The sequence below is a fragment of the Tenrec ecaudatus genome, chromosome 3, assembly GCF_050624435.1.
Source record: "Tenrec ecaudatus isolate mTenEca1 chromosome 3, mTenEca1.hap1, whole genome shotgun sequence".
NCBI lineage: Eukaryota > Metazoa > Chordata > Mammalia > Afrosoricida > Tenrecidae > Tenrec > Tenrec ecaudatus.
This window is the reverse complement of record NC_134532.1, coordinates 194,041,535-194,062,630: the sequence shown is the minus strand read 5'-3', so window position 1 is coordinate 194,062,630 and position 21,096 is coordinate 194,041,535.

The following is a 21,096-nucleotide window of genomic DNA, read 5'->3' as shown; positions in this document are numbered from 1 at the left end:
CAAGAAATTCTACAGGTGTTCCTCAGGCAGCATGTCAATACTGAGAGACAATGGCCTGAGATTGACATATATGACGAAGATACCCAGAAATCAACCCAAATGTAGAAGAATTAGAAGTAAAGCCTACAAGACTGAAAATAGGGAAACAAAACTGTCAAAGTATAATGAAAATGAGATAGGTTTTATATCAATTTGACTGGGTCAGTATTTCAGTGGTTAGATGTTAATAGTGCTCCTCTGGGACTGGACCTACATAATACAATCAATTCTATGGCAGGGTCTTCTCTGAGCAGCCAATCAGTTATAAGATCAGGGTGGGCTGCCCTTACTCAAATCACAGCCCTGGTGCACCTGAAAAGAATGTTCCCCAGGGGTGTGACCTACTTCATAAATAAATAGGCACTGGGGGAAAAGCTTGCTTGCTTTTGGCTGGGTCTGCATCCTGCAACTGGTTTCTCAACCTCCAGTTCTTTGGACTTCAGCCAATAGCCTGTCAACCCCATGAGCCATCAGGGCCTGCCATTTGATCTGTCAACTTCTGATTCATTCACTTCTCTCATCACAGCCTGACCTTGGATACATTCATTTCTCCAACCACCAGTCACCAAGTTAGTTCAAAGTCATCATAATACAATGTACAACAGAACAAGACACAGCTTGGTCCCATGTCATCCTCACAGTTATCAGTATGTTGGAGAACATTGTTGCCACCAGTAAAACAGTCCGTCTCTTTGAGAATCTTCCTCTTTACCAAATATGCTATCTTTTAAAAAATATTTTAGTAGGGACTCATACAACTCTTGTCACAATCCATATATACATCAATTGTATAAAGCACATCTGTACATTCTTTGCCCTCATCATTTTCAAAGCATTTGCTCTCCACATAAGCCCTTTGCATCAAGTCCTCTTTTTTTCTCCCTTCCTCCCCGCGCCTCCCTCCCTCATGAGCCCTTGATAATTTATAAATTATTATTTTGTTATATCTTGCCCTATCCGGCGTCTCCCTCCACCCCCTTTTCTGTTGTCCATCCCCCAGGGAGGAGGTCACATGTAGATCCTTGTAATCGGTTCCCCCTTTCCAAACCACTCACCCTCTACCCTCCCATTTTTGCCACTCACACCCCTGGTCCTGAAGGTATCATCCACCCTGGATAGATATTACTCTTTCCTGGTTATATATTCAAAGTAGGTTAGAGCAATAGGGCTCGTTTTATTCTATACTCTATTGATTTTATAAAAATGTGATTACTTTCTGTACTTTTATTTCTCTCTATTTAAATAAGATCAGTATTTCTGTAGGGAAGTTCTCTATGCCACCAACTGAATCTGATGAGAGCAAAATGTACTATGCTCTTGTTAATAATGAGTGTGTGAGAACATAGCCCTGGAACATGTCCCTGTCTCATAAGAAAGCCGATACGAAAGAGAGTCAGCTGAGTTTCTTACATAATCCAGTAGGTTGGGACACAGAATGACTTATATAAAAATTCAAATCAAGAAGTATTTACACACAGATTAGATCTCTCAAACATGCTTTTGTTTCCTCTCATTTTTAATTACTTTTCTGTAGCCCACTTTTTAAGAGGAACTTCTATACCAAAAACTATGTATACATAAAGGCATATATACATATTTATCAGATTAATCCCCCTAATATAAATTTGGTCAAATCACACCTTATAAAAATGTTTTCTTTCAACTGTGTACTTTTGTCATTACCTTGTTGTTGACATTATATATAATTATTAAAATACAGGATTGTGAATTTCAGATGCGCTTTTAAAGTAAGAATCCATTTCATGTAGCAATGCAATAGGATTTTTATGACACATCTTTCAAGTAAGGGGATGATTACCAAAAGAAAAAACAACAATGACAAATGAAAGCCACTGCCTTGAACTTCTAACTCACAGTTCACCTGCAGTGCAGAGCAGAACTTCCTCATGGGGGTTTTCCAAGGCTCCGCATACTTACAGAAGCAGACGGTGGCATCTGTTGAAAGACTCACTGACATCGGGGAGATATAGACTCACAATGACCCTATGACACAGACAGAGTGGTTCTGCCCAGGTGGGATTTTGAGACTGTGCTCGTTTGAGACAGTAGAACGTCAGGTTTTTCTCCAGAGGAGCAGCTGGTGGTTTCTAAAAGTTGATCTTCAAGTTCAAATCTCAAAGCAATAACCGCTCTGCCACCAAGTGAGTTTAAGCTCCGTACTTTTTGGTTTGCGGTTGAGGGCTTTAATCACTGGGCCTCAATGAAGAAAATCTGAAGTGCCCTACATGTGCTTTCAAATCTGAAGGGAACATTTGCATATAACGATATATCATTTTTTGGAGCTAGGAAAGATCAAACAGACAAAACTATAATTTTCATTTTCCCCTTAACCTATTATATATATAGATATAAGCCAACAAGAGGCAATGCAAAACAGGACATGAGAACATAAAATTTGATAGCGATTGGATGGTTTATCCAAAGGGTTTGCTGCCCGACTCTGTCATGACTTACTGAAAACTCAGGCCAGTCACTTAGTTGTGCCTCACTTCTCTCACCTAGTTGTAAATCGGTTATATGAGGATTATGAGATAATAGCTATCAAATGAGTTAATATTTGGAACAGTGCCTCTTGTATAGCAAGGCTTCAGTAAATGTTTGCTATTATTTTAGGTGGAGAGAGAATGATTGACTAGACAGTGCTAGTGATAGGCTATCTTTAAACTCCTGGCTATCAGTGAAACTTTGGTACTCCTTTATAGTCTTCAAATCCGCCCCTCTGTTTAATTAAAAATGAATTAGTTGAGTTTTAGCTGTTATGCAACCAATTTTTGAATGATTTGTGTCCCTGAATCAAGACTAAGATGACACTTCAGCAACTGATCAGACAAGCTTAAGATGATTAATTACTACTTCTGTGTTAGATTTTAAAAGAATAACACTTTCAATTTGTTTATATGGGTAGGTTTTCTTGGAATATAACAAAAGTAATACACTAACAGAGTTCTATTTAGCACACACAATAACTTAATTCTGGGGTATTAAAATAAATCCACATTTTCATGTCTATGTGTGTTTTACTCTGACAAACCTAGGTAAACCATAAGAAATCATACCCAAGTGATACATTTCTCCAAGAGGGTAATTTTCGCCATTGGTATCAGAGTTTGCTCATTGTATGTAAATTTTTGCTCACTGTCTGGAATTTTCAAGGAAGTCTGTTTTCAGATGCAGCTGGGGAATCTCTCCTCTGTAAATCATGATTCATCTAATCAGTAACTCAGAAAACTAGGTCCTATAACTTAAAGCTGAAGTGGCGCCATGCACCAGCTTAAGTGATTTGCACTTTTGACTTCTATGGTAAGTAAAACTCAAGACAAGACCTGAACCATTCAAGAAGGGAAGTCAGAGGTGAGAGTGAAGAGTTGAAAAATCAATGGAAGAGGATGAAGGCCCAGGAGAGGTTCTATGCAGTACAAATTGTTAACAGCTGCTAAGTGAAAGGCTGACAGTTTGAGCCCACGTAGAGAAGGCACAAGATAAAGGCCTGGTTATATGATTCTGAAAAATCAAACAAAAAAAACAGCCAAGGAAAATCCAAGAAGTACAGATCTTCTGGGACACACAAGGATCACGGGTCTTCTGGGACATACACAGCAAGTGACCCAAGGTTCCTGGCACCATATGGTCTTTCTGGTTTCTACCTCTGATGGTGTAAGTTTCTACAATCATAAATGAATAATTTTCTATCAACTTTCTCCTGCTTAGTAATAGCATCATAGATATTATCTTTAATTCCACAGTCATATAATTGCCTGTCCATATGCTTATCATGCATCTTGTACAAATAAAACATAATAGACTTTGAAGAAAAGTATAGCTTGATTCTTTATATTCACTTGAATTTTGTTGATCTAGATTTACTTACCTGAAACAAGAAAAACATGCATTTTCCTGTAATTAATTGTAATACATATTTTTTGATGTGTATAAAATGTCAGCAGCATAATTACTGAACTGCAATTTCCATCTCATACTATATCCCCATAGTATCCACCAGTCACTCTATTGTATTGTTCATAAAGTGATGCTATCATTAAAGTCCTTTAAAATTGGGATGTAGTAGAGATTATTTCATTCAAAGTACATATTATAAATGTGCATATAATTTTAGTATTTAATGGTTTGAGAAAGATTATTACCTTAGTTGTACAAACTTCTATGGAACTGGAGATTTTATTTCTAAATATGTTATTAAAATGACTCATTTAATAATATTATCATCTTTAAGTTACACTAAAGGAAATGAAACACATAAATATTCAATACTTTACCCAAGTCATTAATAGAATTAGAGTTAAGATACAAACCTAGGCAGTTTGGTCCATGCTTGAGCTCTTAGACACTAGCTGTGTTTTTCTCTGTCACCAAAATTAGAATTATTTAATATCCTTGGAAAAAATTGGTGAAAAATTAACTTGACCATTAATAACAAGGCATATTTTATTGTGATTAAATGTTTTATTGCTTATAGGTATCTTGCATTTTAAAGACAAGAGATGAATCACTTTATATATTTTATATCATTAATTCTCTGCTGAGTGATTAGAAAATAGTTCATATTTTCTAATTCTTTGTTCATTGAAATAAATGAATGTTCCTAAAACATAATTGTCTAGTACTTTTGGAAAATGTCTAACGAGAAGGACTCAGTGATTTTAAAAGCCAATAAATTTCAAAAGATTGTCAATCTTGCTTAGTATGACATTGTCATCCTCTTGTTTCAAAGTATGGAACTCTGCACCTACAAAGTAATTTAGTTTGCCCTATAATAACCCTGGTAGAGTCAACTCACTGAAAATCCCTGAAATGAGTCTTTTCCCTATTATAAGTATATTTAAATGAATGTTCAGTAAAGCCAAAATGAGACAAAATTTCATAAAGTTAGAAATAGGGCAATTCGATTGTCCTTTTCAATTATTGTACTTTTCATCCACAGTCTACCATGTTCTCCATATATTAGAGTAGATTAGATAAACACCAGAAATATATAGTCAACATACTGCTGATTCATCCATTCAATAAATATTTAGAGTAAGAATGTGCTGCAGATATAGCAGTTCTGACAGTGCTGTGAGCTGATCTTTGTGTTGCAGTTCACACCCACCAGCCAGTAGTTTAAACTCGCTGGCTTCTCTGAGATGGGAAAGATGAGGCTGTTGGCTCCAGTAAAAGGATTACAGTCTCAGAAATGCTCAGATTGAGCAGTTCTATTCAATTATATATATATATATATAATTATAACATATATATATAATTATAATATATATGTTTTAACACCAAACCAAACCCCAGCCCACTGCCATTGAGTATATTCTGATCAGAATATACTCAATGGCAGTGGGCTGGGGTTTGGTTTGGTGTTATAACAGTGAGCATAATAGGCAACATTTTTGCTTTCCTAGAAGTAATATAAAAGGAAGAAGCCCAGAAATGGTAGCATACTTAAAAATTAAACGACATATGTCAATAAACCTAAAATACATAGGGTTTTTTCCTCTGGCTATGTAAAACCTAATAATTATAAATTATTTTATACCCACCTCCCAACATATTAGATTGGGTCCTTATCCCCCTCCCCCATCTCTGATCCTGTTGCATTATCCAATCAAATTCATATTACTCTTTTCCACTAAAGGAGGGTGAAGAAGAAATGACTTATGTCATACTAGTGGTGCGTATTTAGAACTCCGTCAGATACTAGATGGAGCATACATGTTTGTGCCAGACGTGTGAATAGTTTTACTGCACTCCTGAGTCTCAGTGCCACCACTGGATTTGTAATGACTGACTCCCCTTCATGAGCACTCAGCCAAGTGGGTAGATGTGGAGGCTGATATCCACCTGGAGAGACGTGAACTCCACTGAAAGACACATCAGCTTGTGCAATGGACACATGGTTTCAAGAGAGGGTACCTGTTTTCCTAGTAGATCTACTCAGAAACTGTGCCTTACTGCAACTGTGCTTGTGGCACCTGTAGTATTTTTTTTTCTAATGCAAAGTCACCTTATATGTCAGCGGTAATTGTGCTGAGCCTGTTGATACTTATTCCTGATGTTCCCACAGCACTGCTACTCTCTGCATCCCTACTTTTCTCAGAATGCTGAGCTATGTAAAGGTAATTGGATGGCTGGTTGAAAATATGCTGCATCAGTTATCACTCCCAGGACTCAGTTTACACAGCTAAACACGAAGTTAGGCAGTTGAGTTGTTTTATATCCTTTCATGCTTTAAACTTCAATAGCTCTACAAGTTTAATACGGGCTTTTCTGGTACAGTAATAATGCCATTGACTGTACCTTTGTATTTTATCAAAACTCTGGGGGCTAGTACTTTGAATTCAGAATGTAGACAGGACCATGATCTCGCCAAAGCTAGTTTATTTCTGTCTGACTCCCTGCTGATAATTTGTATCTCCACACATATACACGGAATCAGAATACACAGTTTAGCAAGAGGTGAGTCTTTAACCTTGTTAAGAATCATAGTCACCTTGGGCTCTACAGAAATCTCCTAGGGGTGTTTTAGCCTGGGGAATATGTCAGTATAACTGGAAGGGAAATACAAATTTTCAGCAGGGAGTCAAACCAAATTGAACTGGTTCAAGTGTCTGCTCCAAAGATTTTAGAGGAATAGCCTTTCAAGCCTCTCTGGTTTTGATAAACACACAAAATTTTTGGTACATACCTTTCCTTCATCGCTGACTATGTCTACTCTTCTCTTTTGTAAGGACTCCACCATTCAGATTGGATTAGAACTCACCATAGTTTGGTGTGGCCTCTTGTTAACTGAGTAAATCTTCAAAGACTGGTTTTCAAGCAAGGTTACATCCACAAGTCCCAAGTGTTAGACTTTCAATATCACTCATTGGGAATATAATTTGATCTGTAGAAGATGAATTAATGAAAATGCATTAGTTGAATTATATTGAAATGTATTAGAATACTGTCCTTCAAAGTGTCCCTGCTTGACTCTTCTTCAGTACTTGTTAAATCTCAGAGTGTCCTGCACATGAGTATTCATGTGTCACAGACAGAAGAGGCCAGGATCATGTGAAAAGAACCTGCTGACTGTGTCTTGATGTCTCATTTTACGAACAAAAACCAGTTTCACCCAGTGTCTTTAAGAGTCATCAAGAGAATAATTGAAATGTTTTGTGAAACTATTTTGAGTTTCTGTTTATTATTTGGCAAGAACTCATTTGGCTAGAGAAAAATCTAAAATGTGAATCAGAGAAATGTGTTAGTGTTCGCAAAACCTAGACTGCTAAAATTCCCTTTAAATAAAATTGAATTTAGTGAAAATATGATCCAATAGCTATTGCACCATAGTGAATTCTGTCCCTTATCAGATTTGAAGAATCATTAAGCTTTCAAAGAAAAAAATCTATTTCTATTTTGTTAATAATTCTTTTCATATTTACAAAGGCAAAAATATAATTACAAATATTTCACCTTCATGGAATTTGATGAGATTGGAAACCAAGAATTACCATGCTCATTTCTGGGTTACCTATAAAGTCAAGAATTAATTTTTTGCAAGGGATTTATGTGAATATTATATCAAGCTTCTTAAAAATGTGGTTGGCACTCAGCCTTTTAGTTCATGATAAATTGGTTTCCACATGAAATACTTTATATAGCATAATAAATTGATTGCAACTGTATACTGGTTTGTGTTTTATTGGTGTGAGTAAATTATATTGGTTTCACAGTGAGCCAAAATGTTTTCCATCTAAATTATGCTGTCTTTCTCAGGTGATATGTTTAACATTTAATTTAAAGGTTGGAAAATACACTTATATATTTATGAATTTAAAAAAATTATGATAATTAATTGCATCAATTTCATGTGATAACAGCAATTCATTCCCAATATCATTAATATTAAAATTGGAATTATTTGGTGTATTTACTAAAATCATCTTTACGTACCATGAGAGTGTTTGTTTCAAGTTTAGTGTAGAAACTCCATTGACTTTTCTAAATGTATATTCTGAACTTGGACCAAGGAGAACACTGTATTAAAAAGAGCATATGTCTGAATAGTATAAGGAAGAAAATGCTGAAAATGATATATTATCAGAAGTAATTATCTATATTCCTTCAGCTTTTGAGATAGTGAAGCCAAACGACTACTTAATAATAGTGTCACTGTATTGTATTTAGATTTATTTCATATCTTAACTTTGGTTTAGATAACTTTTTAATTCCTTTAAACCATGCAGATGCTATTAATTTCTACACTTAACAAAAAAATCTATAATTTCCCCAAATTCATTATTTACATAATTATTTTAAGCACCACTAATTAGGCAACTGCTTTCAAGGTTCTTGCCCATTCATCAAATGTGGTAATTTGAGGCATGGTGGGAAGCAAAAGGCTATATTATTGCAATATAGATATTATTATAGAAGGCATTATGGATAAGCAAAGGAAGGGTAATCATTTCTTGTGAGCATGAGGTCAGAAACGGGCCATGCTATGGAGGGAAAACCTCAAGGAATCAAGAAAGTCTTCTTTACACAGAGCGTAGAACTCGTTTGGAATGATTGCCTCGAATGTGGAATTGTTGTCACTGTTAGTTGTTTTGAATTGTCACCAACTCACTATTGTTTTGTTTATAAAATAATCAAACACTGCTCAATTTGTGCAAAATTTGTGCAAAATTTACAAGATAAAGACCTCTACATCTTAATTCTAAAAAGCATTCTGGCTGAACTTACTTCAAGACTGATGTGTTTGAACTTCTTGAAGTCTACGGTACTCAGTAATCTTCAACCACACTGTAATTCACATACATCAAGTCTTTTTGACCTTCCTTCCTCATTGCCCAGCTTGTGCGCGAACACGAGGTCATTGCAAATGTGAAGGCTTGGGTCCAGTGCACCTTAACCATCAAGACAAGAGTGCTGCTTTTTTTTTTTTTTTGGTAACATGTCAAAAAGGACATTTTCAGAAGATTTGGCCAATAAAATATGCTGCTTTATAGGATTCAAGAAAACTAATGAAACTTTTTATGATAAAATATAAAAAGTTTTAAACCTAAGACACATAAGTCAAAACCAATAGAAATGAAATATTTTCAGCACTAATAAAAACAAGAAATCTGAAGATTTGTGCTATCCTTTGGAGGCGAGAAGTGACATAGGACCAAAATGTAGGACTAGCTTGTGCTTCCAGTCATAGAGAAAGGGGAGTGTAAGATGACATTGTATTAAGTGATAAGGCATGTCTGGATGGTTTAGAATATATTGACTTTAATGTCATTGGGGAACTTAAAATTTTAGTCAGAAGTCTGATACAAGATTAGGAGATACAGGGATAGATTTGAAGAATTTGACAAGTTACAGATTAAAAATGCATAAAAGTATATAGAGAAGAAACACATAAATATACATGAAAATATAACTTCAAATATAAGGGGAGAATCAGAGCAAAGGACGGTTATTGTGCAAGATAATATTAATTATCATTTAGTATTCATTCTCTTTTAATTTACATAAGAAGTTCCTTGTGTTTAGCTGGAATCAGCTACACAGACAGAAGCACATTTATATGTTGGTTTTTGGTAGGTGCTACCGATTTGGTTTTGACCCATAGTGAACCTGTGCACAGCACAATGAAACACTGCTCAGTCCTGCTCCATCCTTGAAATGATCGTTATGTTTGAGTCAATCATTATGCCTATTCTCTCATTCCATCTTGTTCAGAGCCTTCTTTTTTGTCTATACCAGTCTACTTTACCAAGTATGATGTGCTTTGCTAGGGACTGATCTCCCCTGATAATATCCAAAGTGTGTGAATCAAAATCTTGCCATCCTTGCCTCTGATAGCATTCTGGCCACATTTCTTCCAATGCAGAACTGGCTGTCTTTTGTCAGTCAATACTCACAGAAGCAGCTGTCAAGAGACTAAGATACGTTGCCTTAGGTAAATCTGCCACACAAGACCTCTCTAGAGTATTGAAGAGCAAAGATGTTAGTTTGAGTACTAAGGGCACCTGACCCATACCTGTTTTTTTTCAGTTGCCTCATCTGGAATAGGAATATTGGATATTAAATAAAGCAGACAGGGGAGGACTTTATGCATTAGATTTGTGGTGCTGAAGAAGAATATTGTAAGTACCATGGAGAACTAAAAAGACAAACCAATTTGTCCTTGAGGAAATAGAGCCAGAGTGCTCCTTAAATGCAAAGATGTTGGGGCTTCGTCTTATAAACACATGGTGTCAGGAGAGACCCGTCTGTGGAGAAGAACATCATGTTGGGAAAAGTAGATGGGTAGCAAGGAAAAGAAAGGTCTTCAAGGAGAGATACATTGATAGAGTGGCTGTAACAATGGGCTCAGAAATAGGACACATTATGAAGATGGTGAAGGACAGGGTGGTGTTTCTTTCTGTTGTGCATAAGATTACCATGGGTTAAATCCATCTTCATGGCACCTAAGAGCAATGCAGCCTTGGACCACTTGACTGTTGATTCAATAAAAACTGATGGTGGATCCAAGATAAAATCCTTGAAAATTTCAATCATTCCTTCATTTAGCATAGTATTAACTATTGATCCAGTTGTGATTATTTTCATCTTCTTTATATTGAATTGTAATCAGTAGCGAAGATTGGAACTCTTGGTCTTTATCAGCAAGGATTGTAACCCTCACAAGTCCTCTTAACAAGCAAGGTTGTGTCATCTGAAAATCACAGATTGTTAATAAGACTTCCGCCAATCCCCATGCTTCAGTCTCCTTCACATAAGCTAGATCCTCTGATGTTGCTTAGCATACATATAAGTGAAATAGTACGGTGAAAAGTAAACCCTGATGCACACCTTTGTTGAACTCAAACCATGCAGTAGTCTCCTGTTCTGTTCCCACAACTACATCTTTAGCCAGGTGCAGATTTCCCAAGAGCACGACGAAGTGTTCTAGAATACTTATTCTTCCCAGAGTTATCCATAGTTTGTTATGCTCCACACAGTCAAATGCCTTTGCATGATCAATAAAACACATGTGAATCTCTTCCTGGTATTCTTTGCATCAGTCAAAGCCCATCAGACATGATCAGTGATATACCTTGTTCCATTTCCTCTTCTGAATCAGGTCTGTATCAGCTCTTTGTCAATGTGTTGCTGCACTCTGTTGGGTCAACTTTCTTTGAAATGAGTGAAAATATGGGTCTCTCCCAGTCATTTGGTCAAGTACTGTAACTGTCCTCCAAATTTCTTGACATAGACAAGTGAGTGCATCCAGTACTTCATCAGCTTGTTGAAACATTCCAATTGATATTCCTTTAAATTCTTTCTTTCATAGCTTTGTTTCTTGCTCATATACTATTTCTTGAAATGGTGAAATATTGACCAGTTCTCTTTGTACAGTGACAATTTGTTTCCTTTCTATTTATTTAGATGTTTCTTGCAACATTCAATATTGTTTTGTTCATAAAATCTTATAATATAATTATTATTTTTTTCATATCTTACACTATCCAATGTCTCCATTCACCCAATTTCCTGTTGTCTGTCCCCCAGGGAAGAAGTTATATGTAGATCCTTATAATCAGTTCACCCTTTCTACCCCACTTTCCCTCCACCCTTCGGTATCGCCACTCTCACCACTGGTCCATTCTGGATTCCCTGTGTTTCCAGTTTCTTTCTGTACCAGTGTACATCCTCTGGTCTAGCCAGATTTGTAAGGTAGAATTGGGATCATGATAGTGATGGGGAGGAAACATTTAAGAACTAGAGGAAAGTTGTATGCTTCATCATAGCTACACTGCACCCTGACTGGCTTGTCTCCTCCCCATGACCCTTCTGTAAGGGGGTGTCCAGTTGCCTACAGATGGGCTTTTGGTCCCCAATCCACACTCCCCCTCATTTACAATGATATGATTTTTTGTTCTTTGATGCCTGATCCCTGATCCCTTCAAGACCTCGTGGTCACACAGGCTGGTGTGCTTCTTCCATGTGGGCTTTGTTGCTTCTGAGCTAGATGGCCGCTTGCTTACCTTCAAGTCTTTAAGATCCCAGATGCTATCTCTTGATAGCCAGGTACCATCAGTTTTCTTCACCACATTTGCTTATGCACTTGCTTCAGTGATTGAGTCAGGAAGATGTGCATTATAGAATGCCAATTTAATAGAACAAAGCGCTCTTGCATTGAGGAAGTATTTGAGTGGAGACCCAATATCCATCTGCTATCTTAATACTAAACCTTTAAATATATGCACATAGATCTATTTCATATATATCTATATATCTAAAGATATAGATATCTAGATATAGATATAGATATTCAACACTGTGTTGAATTCTAGTCCCTCTTCCCTGAGGAGATATGAACATACCCTCCCCATGGATGGGTTAGTGACCTGTTCCCCAGCTACCCATGTATTTTCCCCCACCTGCTTCCTTTTTAGTTGGCTACCGTATGTACTCCTGGAATAGTTCTGGCCCATCATACTACCTGGACCTTACCCCAGGAATGTTTGTATGTGGTAGCTTTTTCTCTATGCCCCTTTCATTTTATCAAGGGTTCATGAGGGTGGGGGGAGCAGGGAGGGAGGGGAAAATGAGGAGCTGATACCAAAGGTTTAAGTAGAAAACATATGTTTTGGAAAGATGAGGGCAACAAATGAACAAATGTGCTTGGCATACATTGGATGTATGTATGGATTGTGATAAAAGTTATATGAGCCCCCAATAAAATGATTTTTAAAAAGGGAAATAACTGTGGGGATGGCACAGAAAAAAATCTTTTAATATTGCAAAATCAAACCACTATTTTCTACTTTAGCTCCTTCAGTTTAAGTTATGATACATGTGTTCTTCCTTTTCAGTTTCTTAATTCCAGGACATTGTATATCTTCTAGATGCATTGTCTTCTAGAGTTGCCCTTTGTAATTGTCTATTTTGCTCTCTGACTTCACCATTTCTTCCATTTGCTATAGCACCTTTATTATTTCAGCGTCTCTTCTGACATCCACTTTGATCTTTTCTTTATTTCCTGTTTCTTTGATCTTTTCTTTATTTCTTCATTTTCTCAATGACCTTAGCTCTCTTTATTTATGATGATCTTGACACACTCCCACAACTCAGTAGGTCTTCTTCCATTAGCGTTCAAATAATTCAACTTGTTTCTGAGATGATCTTGAAATTCATGTGGGAAAGATTCAAGGTCGTATTTTGGCTCTCTTTGATTTGTTCTCATTTTATTCACTTTTGATCTAAAGGTACATATGAGCAATTGATAGTCTGTTCCACAGTCGGCTCCTGGCCACACTTTAGCTGCTGATATTGAGTTTCTTCATGTTATGTGAGCAGACTCAATCCTGCAATTCTAGATACCATTTTCATTAAGAAAAAAAAAGAAAGAAAAATTGCTCCATTCTCCTTATATGCCTTTCCATCCTGATCATGATAAGAGCAAAACCTAACAACAAAAATGGAAGCTACAGGCTGAGTATTCCAAAGACGGCTCACCATCCTTTAGCACTATCTTACCTCATGGAGCAGAAGAATCGCATATCTACTAAGAATTGCTTACCTATCTCTGAGATGGTTCCAGAAAAAAGGCAATAATTTTATTGTGTTTAATTTACTACATTTTGAGGCCCATCACTTCCATAATATATGCTGTATTGAAAATAATGCAAATATTTGGATTAAGAGACTGACTATAAGTGAAATCTTGAAATTACTTTATGTAAATGCGTGATGGTAACTTTCTAAGTACATTTTTAAAAAATCAAAAACTTTCTTTCATTGTTGTTTGGGCATGAAATATGGCCAGTAGAATAGTTTACCCCTTATACATTATGTTGATTGCAGGTAGTGTTGTGAGGAAGTGTAGACGTACATATATTCAATGCCAGTGGTTCAAGCCCAACAACTACTCCACAGGAGAAATTCGAGGCTGTCCGCTATTGTAAAGACAAACCTTAGATAGAGTTACTGAGTTGAAACTAACACAACAGTTTGGAGCATGGAGGTACAAAAGTATATCAAATATACATGGTTGAAAAATGCAAATAAACATTTTAATTATCTAATATCTCATGTGTGACCTATGTAATTGTAATTAAAATCTACTCGTTGAAATGTTTCAGAAACTTGAAGAACCACTAGAAGAATTAACTCATCTATGCCAGGACATTTGGAAGACAGCTCCCTGGCCAACTGGCCAAGAGATCCATATTTGAGTCCATTCCAAATAGAAGTGACCACTAGAATGCTCAATCTATAGAACAATGTTCTTGCTATCACACACAAGTACAATGTGGCTTAAGATCATCCAAAAGCGGTTTCAGCAGTATGTGGACAGGGGGCTTCTCGCAGTTCAGAGTGGATTCAGAAGAAGAAATGGAATAAGGGATATCATGGATGACGTCAAATAGATCTTGGCTCAAATCAGAGGATAATAGAAAAATGACTACTTGTGTGTCATTCACTATGAAATGGTATTTGATTGTGTGAATCATATTATACTATGGAAACCTTGAGAAGAAGAGAAATTCCAGAACACTTCATTGTGCTCATTTGGAACATGTACATGGATAAAGTGGCAGTTGTGAGAAAAGAAAAAGGGAATCTTGTATGGTTTAAAATCAGGAAAGGTGTATGTCAGGGTGGTATCACCTCCCTCTACTTGCTCAATCTGTATGCTGAGCAAATCATCAGAAGAGCTGCATTCTATGAATGAGCTCAGCATCAAGATTGGAGGAAGGCCTATTAACAACCTGAAGTATGCAGGAGGAGGCTTTGAAGCACTAGCTGACAATGATCAAGGATTGTGTCCTTCAGAATGGATTATAACTCAGTTGTAAGGAAGACCAAAATCCTCACAAGTTGACCAATAGGTAATATCATGATAAATGGAGATATTCCTTGAATCCACAGTCAATGCTATGGAAGCAGCAGTGCAGCCATCAAACGATTCATTTTATTAGGTAAATCTGCTACACCAGAATTCCTTAGGCTATTGATCACCCAGGATGTTACTTTGAAGAATAAGCCATGCCATTCTCCATTTAATTATATGCATGTGAAAATTGGACATTGAATCATGAAGACTGTAGAAGAATCGATACATTTAAATTGTGGTATTGGAGAAGAATAGTGAAAGTACCAAGACTAGGAATGGGAAGAACTGTTTATTGGAGAAGTACAGCCAGCGTGCTCCTTAGTAGCAAAGATGGCAGCGTTTTGTCTTGCATACTTCGGACATACTGTCAGGAGGCAACTCTCTGGAGAAGGATATATTGTTTGGTAAAGTGGAGTGGCAGTGAAAAAGAGGAAGACCTCGATGAGATTAATGGGCAGATTGGCTGCATCAAAGGGCTGGAGCATAAGAAGAATCGTGAGGATGGCATAATACCGTAGTGTTTCATTCTGTTTTGAATAAGATCACTTTGGGTCAGAGTCAACTAAATGGCATCCAACAGCAAGACAACACAGCGAATATTGAGTAAAATGTTCTCACAGATTGTTGGTTAAAGAGAGTTATGTGAAACAATTCACTTGAGAAATAATTTTACTGGGTATATGCAACTTAACCATGTATGACAATGGTAATGTATAATGAAACATTATTCAATGCAAAAGATGAAGGGTGGGATGGAACTCTGTTTCATATGAAGTTTAAATCCCCGCCTCACCAAAAAAAAAAAATCCCCAAAAACCAGATTTATTAAGAAAATTTCTTTATTGGTTTTGTTGTTCCAAAGTGCCAATTAATTGGCCCCAATTTATAGGGACCTTATGTACAGCAGAATAAAACACTTTTTGGTCCTTCACAATCTTCACCCTTCTTCTTAGGTTTCATGCCAGAGATACAGCTACTGAATCTATCCATCTTGTCAAAAATGTGCTCTTTCACTGTCCCTCTACCAAGCATGAGATCCGTTTTCCTGGGACCACTATCTCCTCATAATAAGGGGAAAGCACCTAAGAAGTCACGCCACCCTCAATTCTCAGGGACAATCCTGCTATCCTATTTCCAGGACAGATTTGTTTGTTTTTCAAATACATCAATTCTTCCTACTTCTTCCGGATTCAATGTTCAACTTTCAAATGATTATGAGGTGATTGAAAATACTGTGGTTTCAGTCAGGCTCATCTTTGTCCTCAAAGTGGCCTCCTTCCTATTCAACTTTCAAAAGTGTAATAGCAGTGCCAAGGAGCCCTGGCAGCATAGTGGGTAAATGTCGTGAGCATAGCGGCAGGCTGTGCCTCATAAAGCCTGCAGTCTCAAACCACCGCTGCCCCCCTGGACAGAGCAGGAGCTCCACTCCATCAAGAGGAACGGTCTTGGAAAGTCCCATGAGAAGTTCTATTATCCAACAGGGTTGTGAAGAGTCAACATGGGCTGGTTGGCAATGAGGGTTTTGGTGGTTGCTGTTCTTTTTGAACGCTCTCTTAATTTCTTGACTACTATATCCAAAATATCATTGATTGTGGATTCAAGTAAGATATAATCCTTGACAGCTTCAATCCTATCTTCTCGACCATTTCAATATTTCTAGGTAGAGTATTCATTTGAATTAGAAATGTGGGTAAAACACTGTTTTATATGCACACTGAATATGACTTCTTTTTGATAGTTCAAAGAACTAATGGCAAAGTTATCATATTCCATCCAATATTTTAAAAGCACAGTCTTGTCTAAATATTGATTGTAAGATGACCACTGGTTTTAATAATATTAAAATACACTAATATAAGATGGCTCTTGTATCATCCTATTATACATTTTGTGTTTAATTCTAATTTTTAAAAAAATCTAACTTTCTATATAATCATGTTATGTTTGACTTTATGCTCTGAAGAACTTTGTCAAAAGTGGTTGCTGTAACGGCTGGTTGCAGCGGTCAACTGAAACACCATTCATAGTGATTTCTCTAATAAACGTTGGCAGATGGTAGATTTTGAGTCACACTAAGATCACCAATTTAAATGAAAGGGTTTTATATTTCCAAATTTTCACTACCATTCCAAAAATTGTGACAATGCATTTCAGAGTTTAAGAACAAGATTTCTGTTATACTACTTGTCCATTATTTTTTTTATTTTATAATAAATTTGACATTTTCAATTAGATTTGTTTTAACAAATGTGTAAGTATTTAGGTCATTTATATTTGAATTTCTGAATTAACTTTATGAGTCTCTCATATCTATTAAACTACCATTGATAATGCCAGGCTAAATATAAAATAATTTCAGTTTAAACTATTTGAAATTTTTCCCCCAAGGTCAAAAGCAAATGTCCTCATACTCATATATATTTGAATATTTAGTGAGAAAATTGGTACCAATTTACTTATCCAAATTTATACTGAAAAAGATTTGGAATTTTGCTATCCAATAAGATAGTCAAAAGCCACATGTAACTATTTAAATCTAATTTAAAATTCCATTCCCTTTTTTTTCATTAGCCACATTTCAAGTGCTTAATAGTGTAATGTGCCTAATGGAAATATGAAGTAGTACAGATAGAGAACATTATTATAATTGGTAAAAATTTCATTAGAATCATTTATCTAGAAACAGGAAGGTCTAGAAATAGATTTGTCTCCTTATTGTATCCTAAATTTTAAATTTTTCTACAAAAAGTTTATAGAAAATGGAATTTAAAAATGTTTTGCACAAATGTTTAAAGCATACACACACATAACTGATAATAAAATTAGAAAAGTTTCATTATTTTTTAATTCAAAATAATGATGCAACATTTCTATAGGAAGATTATGGGTAACTTTAAACTATAATGCAACTTTTAAGAGAGAAAGTGAATTGTTTAATATTCTTTATATTTTTCCTTAGACATCTACATCCCCATTGAATGTCTCATTGAAAAGATAATTTAAAGAATATATATATTTTAAATTTTTTTACATTTTATTAGGGGTTCATACAACTCTTATTACAATCCACACATATACATACATCAATTGTATAAAGCACATCGTACATTCTTTGCCCTAATCATTTTCAAAGTATTTGCTCTCCACTTAAGCTCTTTGCATCAGGTCCTCTTTTTTTCCCTCCCTCCCCGCTCCCCCCTCCCTCATGAGCCCTTGATAATTTATAGATAATTTATTTTGTCATATCTTGCCCTATCCGTAGTCTCCCTTTCCCCCCTTCTCTGCTGTCCGTCTCCCAGGAAGGAGGTTACATGTGGATCCTTGTAATCGGTTTCCCCTTTCCAACCCACTCACCCTCTACTCTCCCAGCATTGCCCCTCACACCCCTGGTTCTGAAGGTATCATCCACCCTGGATTCCCTGTGCCTCCAGCTCCCATATGCACCAGTGTACAACCTCTGCCCTATCCAGTTCTGCAAGGTAGAATTCGGATCATGGTAGTTGGGGGAAGGAAGCATCCAGGATCTGGTGGAAAGCTGTGTTCTTTATCGGTATTACATCACACCCTGACTGACCCATCTCGTCTCCTAAACCCCTCTGTAAGGGGATCTTCAGTGGCCGACAAATGGGCTTTGGGTCTCCACTCTGCACTTCCCCCTTCATTCACTATGGTATATAGTGAATATATATATATATTGCATGATGCCTTATACCTGGTCCCTTTGGCACCTCATGATCGCACTGGCTGGTGTGCTTCTTCCATGTGCGCTTTGTTGCTTCTGAGCTAGATGGCCGCTTGTTCACCTTCAAACCTTTAAGACCCCAGACACTATCTCTTTTGATAGCCGGGCACCATCAGCTTTCTTCGCCACATTTGCTTATGCACCCGTAGGTCTTCGGCGATCGTATCATGGAGGTGTGCAGCCAACGATATGATTTTTTGTTCTTTGATGCCTGATAACTGATCCTTTCAGGACCACGTGATCACACAAGCTGGTGTGTTCTTCCATGTGGGCTTTGTTGCTTCTGAGCTAGATGGCCACTTGTTTATCTTCAAGCCCTTAAGACCCTAGACACTATCTCTTTTGATAGCCGGGCACCATCAGCTTTCTTCACCACATTTATTTGTTCATCTGCTTTGGCTTCAGCAGTTGTGTCAGGAGGGTGAGCATCATAGAGTGCCAATTTAATAAAAGAAATTATTCATGTATTGAGGGAGTGCTTGAGTAGAGGCCCAAGGTCTTTCCACCACCTTAATACTAAACCTATAAATATAGACACATAGATCTATTTCCCCATCCTCACATATATATTTGCATGAACATGTCTTTGTCTAGACCTCTATAAATGCCCTTTGACTCCTCGCTCTTTCCTCCATCTCCCTTGACTTTCCTCCTGCCCTAGTACCATGCTCCATCCCCACCTGGGTTACAGCTATACCTCTTCTTTACATAACCTTACCCTTGATCATTCCTTACCAGGCCTGCCACTCCCCCCTCACTACCTTTTTGGGTCCCATGTTGTTACCTTGTCCCTGTATTTTTTAACACCACTTCCTTACTATATTTCAAATTTTTTTGAAAAAATTTTGACATAGATGAAGTCAAAATCACAAAATATTTATATTATACTTAATTTAGGCAACTTTGATCTATTTTGTAAAATGTCTTACTAAACTAATGGAGACTTTGTTAAGTATTATACCCTTTAAAAGCTGTTGCTTGAAGATCAGAAAATGAATGGCTTCAGATACAGACCAATTTATCATAATGTGTTATTAATATTTATTAAATGAAATAATAGTTTATTTTAATTTAGAGTATCTGTAAGAAATATGATATATTATTCCCACATTTTCTAATCAATCCATGCTTCTCTCTTTTGTCATCAAATTTCTCCAATGTTGTTTTCTCACAAAAATCATTAAATAACTTACTTTTCTCAAGTAACTTTTAAAATTCTACTATAGTGACTAAACAGTAGCTTCTGTTTGTAGCCCTGTGGCACTGTCAGTTATGCATTGGACTGCTAATTGCAAGGCTGTTGGTTCAAACCTGCCAGTGTCTTAGCATAATACAATTGTTCCTGTAGAGATTTATCGTTTCAGAAACCTTATAGAAGCTCACTTTGAGTCAGAATTGACTCCATGCGGTTTATTTTGGGGTAATTACTATTTGTAGAATTCTTAATATTTCTTATATATTGTTTAGTCTTTTTGTAATATCATTTGCTTTATTTTCAAGAATCTTCAAAAGTTTAAATATCCTTACCCACATATACTATGATACAGTTATTGTGATTAGTTACCATATTTTATAGCTAATCAGTGGAAATTACAGGTTTTGAACCAGAACTTTCTCACTGTAAAGGCCATCTCTTACAGTTTCATATTTTCTCTAAATTCACATATGTTTATTTTTATCTGGACAGTACTTCTAAAATATTTTGCTGAATGATATATTTCAAAGATCATCAAATTTACATTATAATTTTCCTTTGTCGTATGCAGAGCCATGTTTTGTTTTGAACCTTTATGTTTCCATTCTTTTTTTTTATGTTTCATTCTTAACTGTCTTTTGAAACTTTATGTTTCCATTCTTAATTGTCCTTTGAAAAAGAATTCCTGCTGTCTTAGGCTGGCTACTCTACATAAATAAAAACTGTAATGCTTGTACAGTGATACACCAGTTGTAACACACATTGTTTTCCACATTCCTTTGGAACACTAAAGAGGCAAGAACTGAACCTATTTTTTCATGAGAAATATGGAAAATCTAGTCATTTGGCTTGTAAATTCACTTTTCCAGGACATTAACACAAAGTTAACAGCCCTAGGTTGGGAAAATACTCCCTAAAACATCGAAACACAATACATACAGTAGTCAAATATCAAAGCACAATGCAATAAATAAAATGAAATTATTTTCATTATGTTTCGTTGTTTAAAAACCCGTTGGTTTTCTAAATGATACATGACCATGGACAATCCCCACTAGCGTCTAGATACAACACAGTGAGACTTTCCTAGACTTGTGGCCTGGCCATGCCTTTTCCCCTGTAGTAATTAAAGTTCTTTGGGGCACCACCCCTCCCCAAAGAACAAAATTCAGTTTAGCCATCGTGGAACACAGGCCAGTAGTAAAACCTTCTGCCTCCACGGATTCAGCAAATTCAACC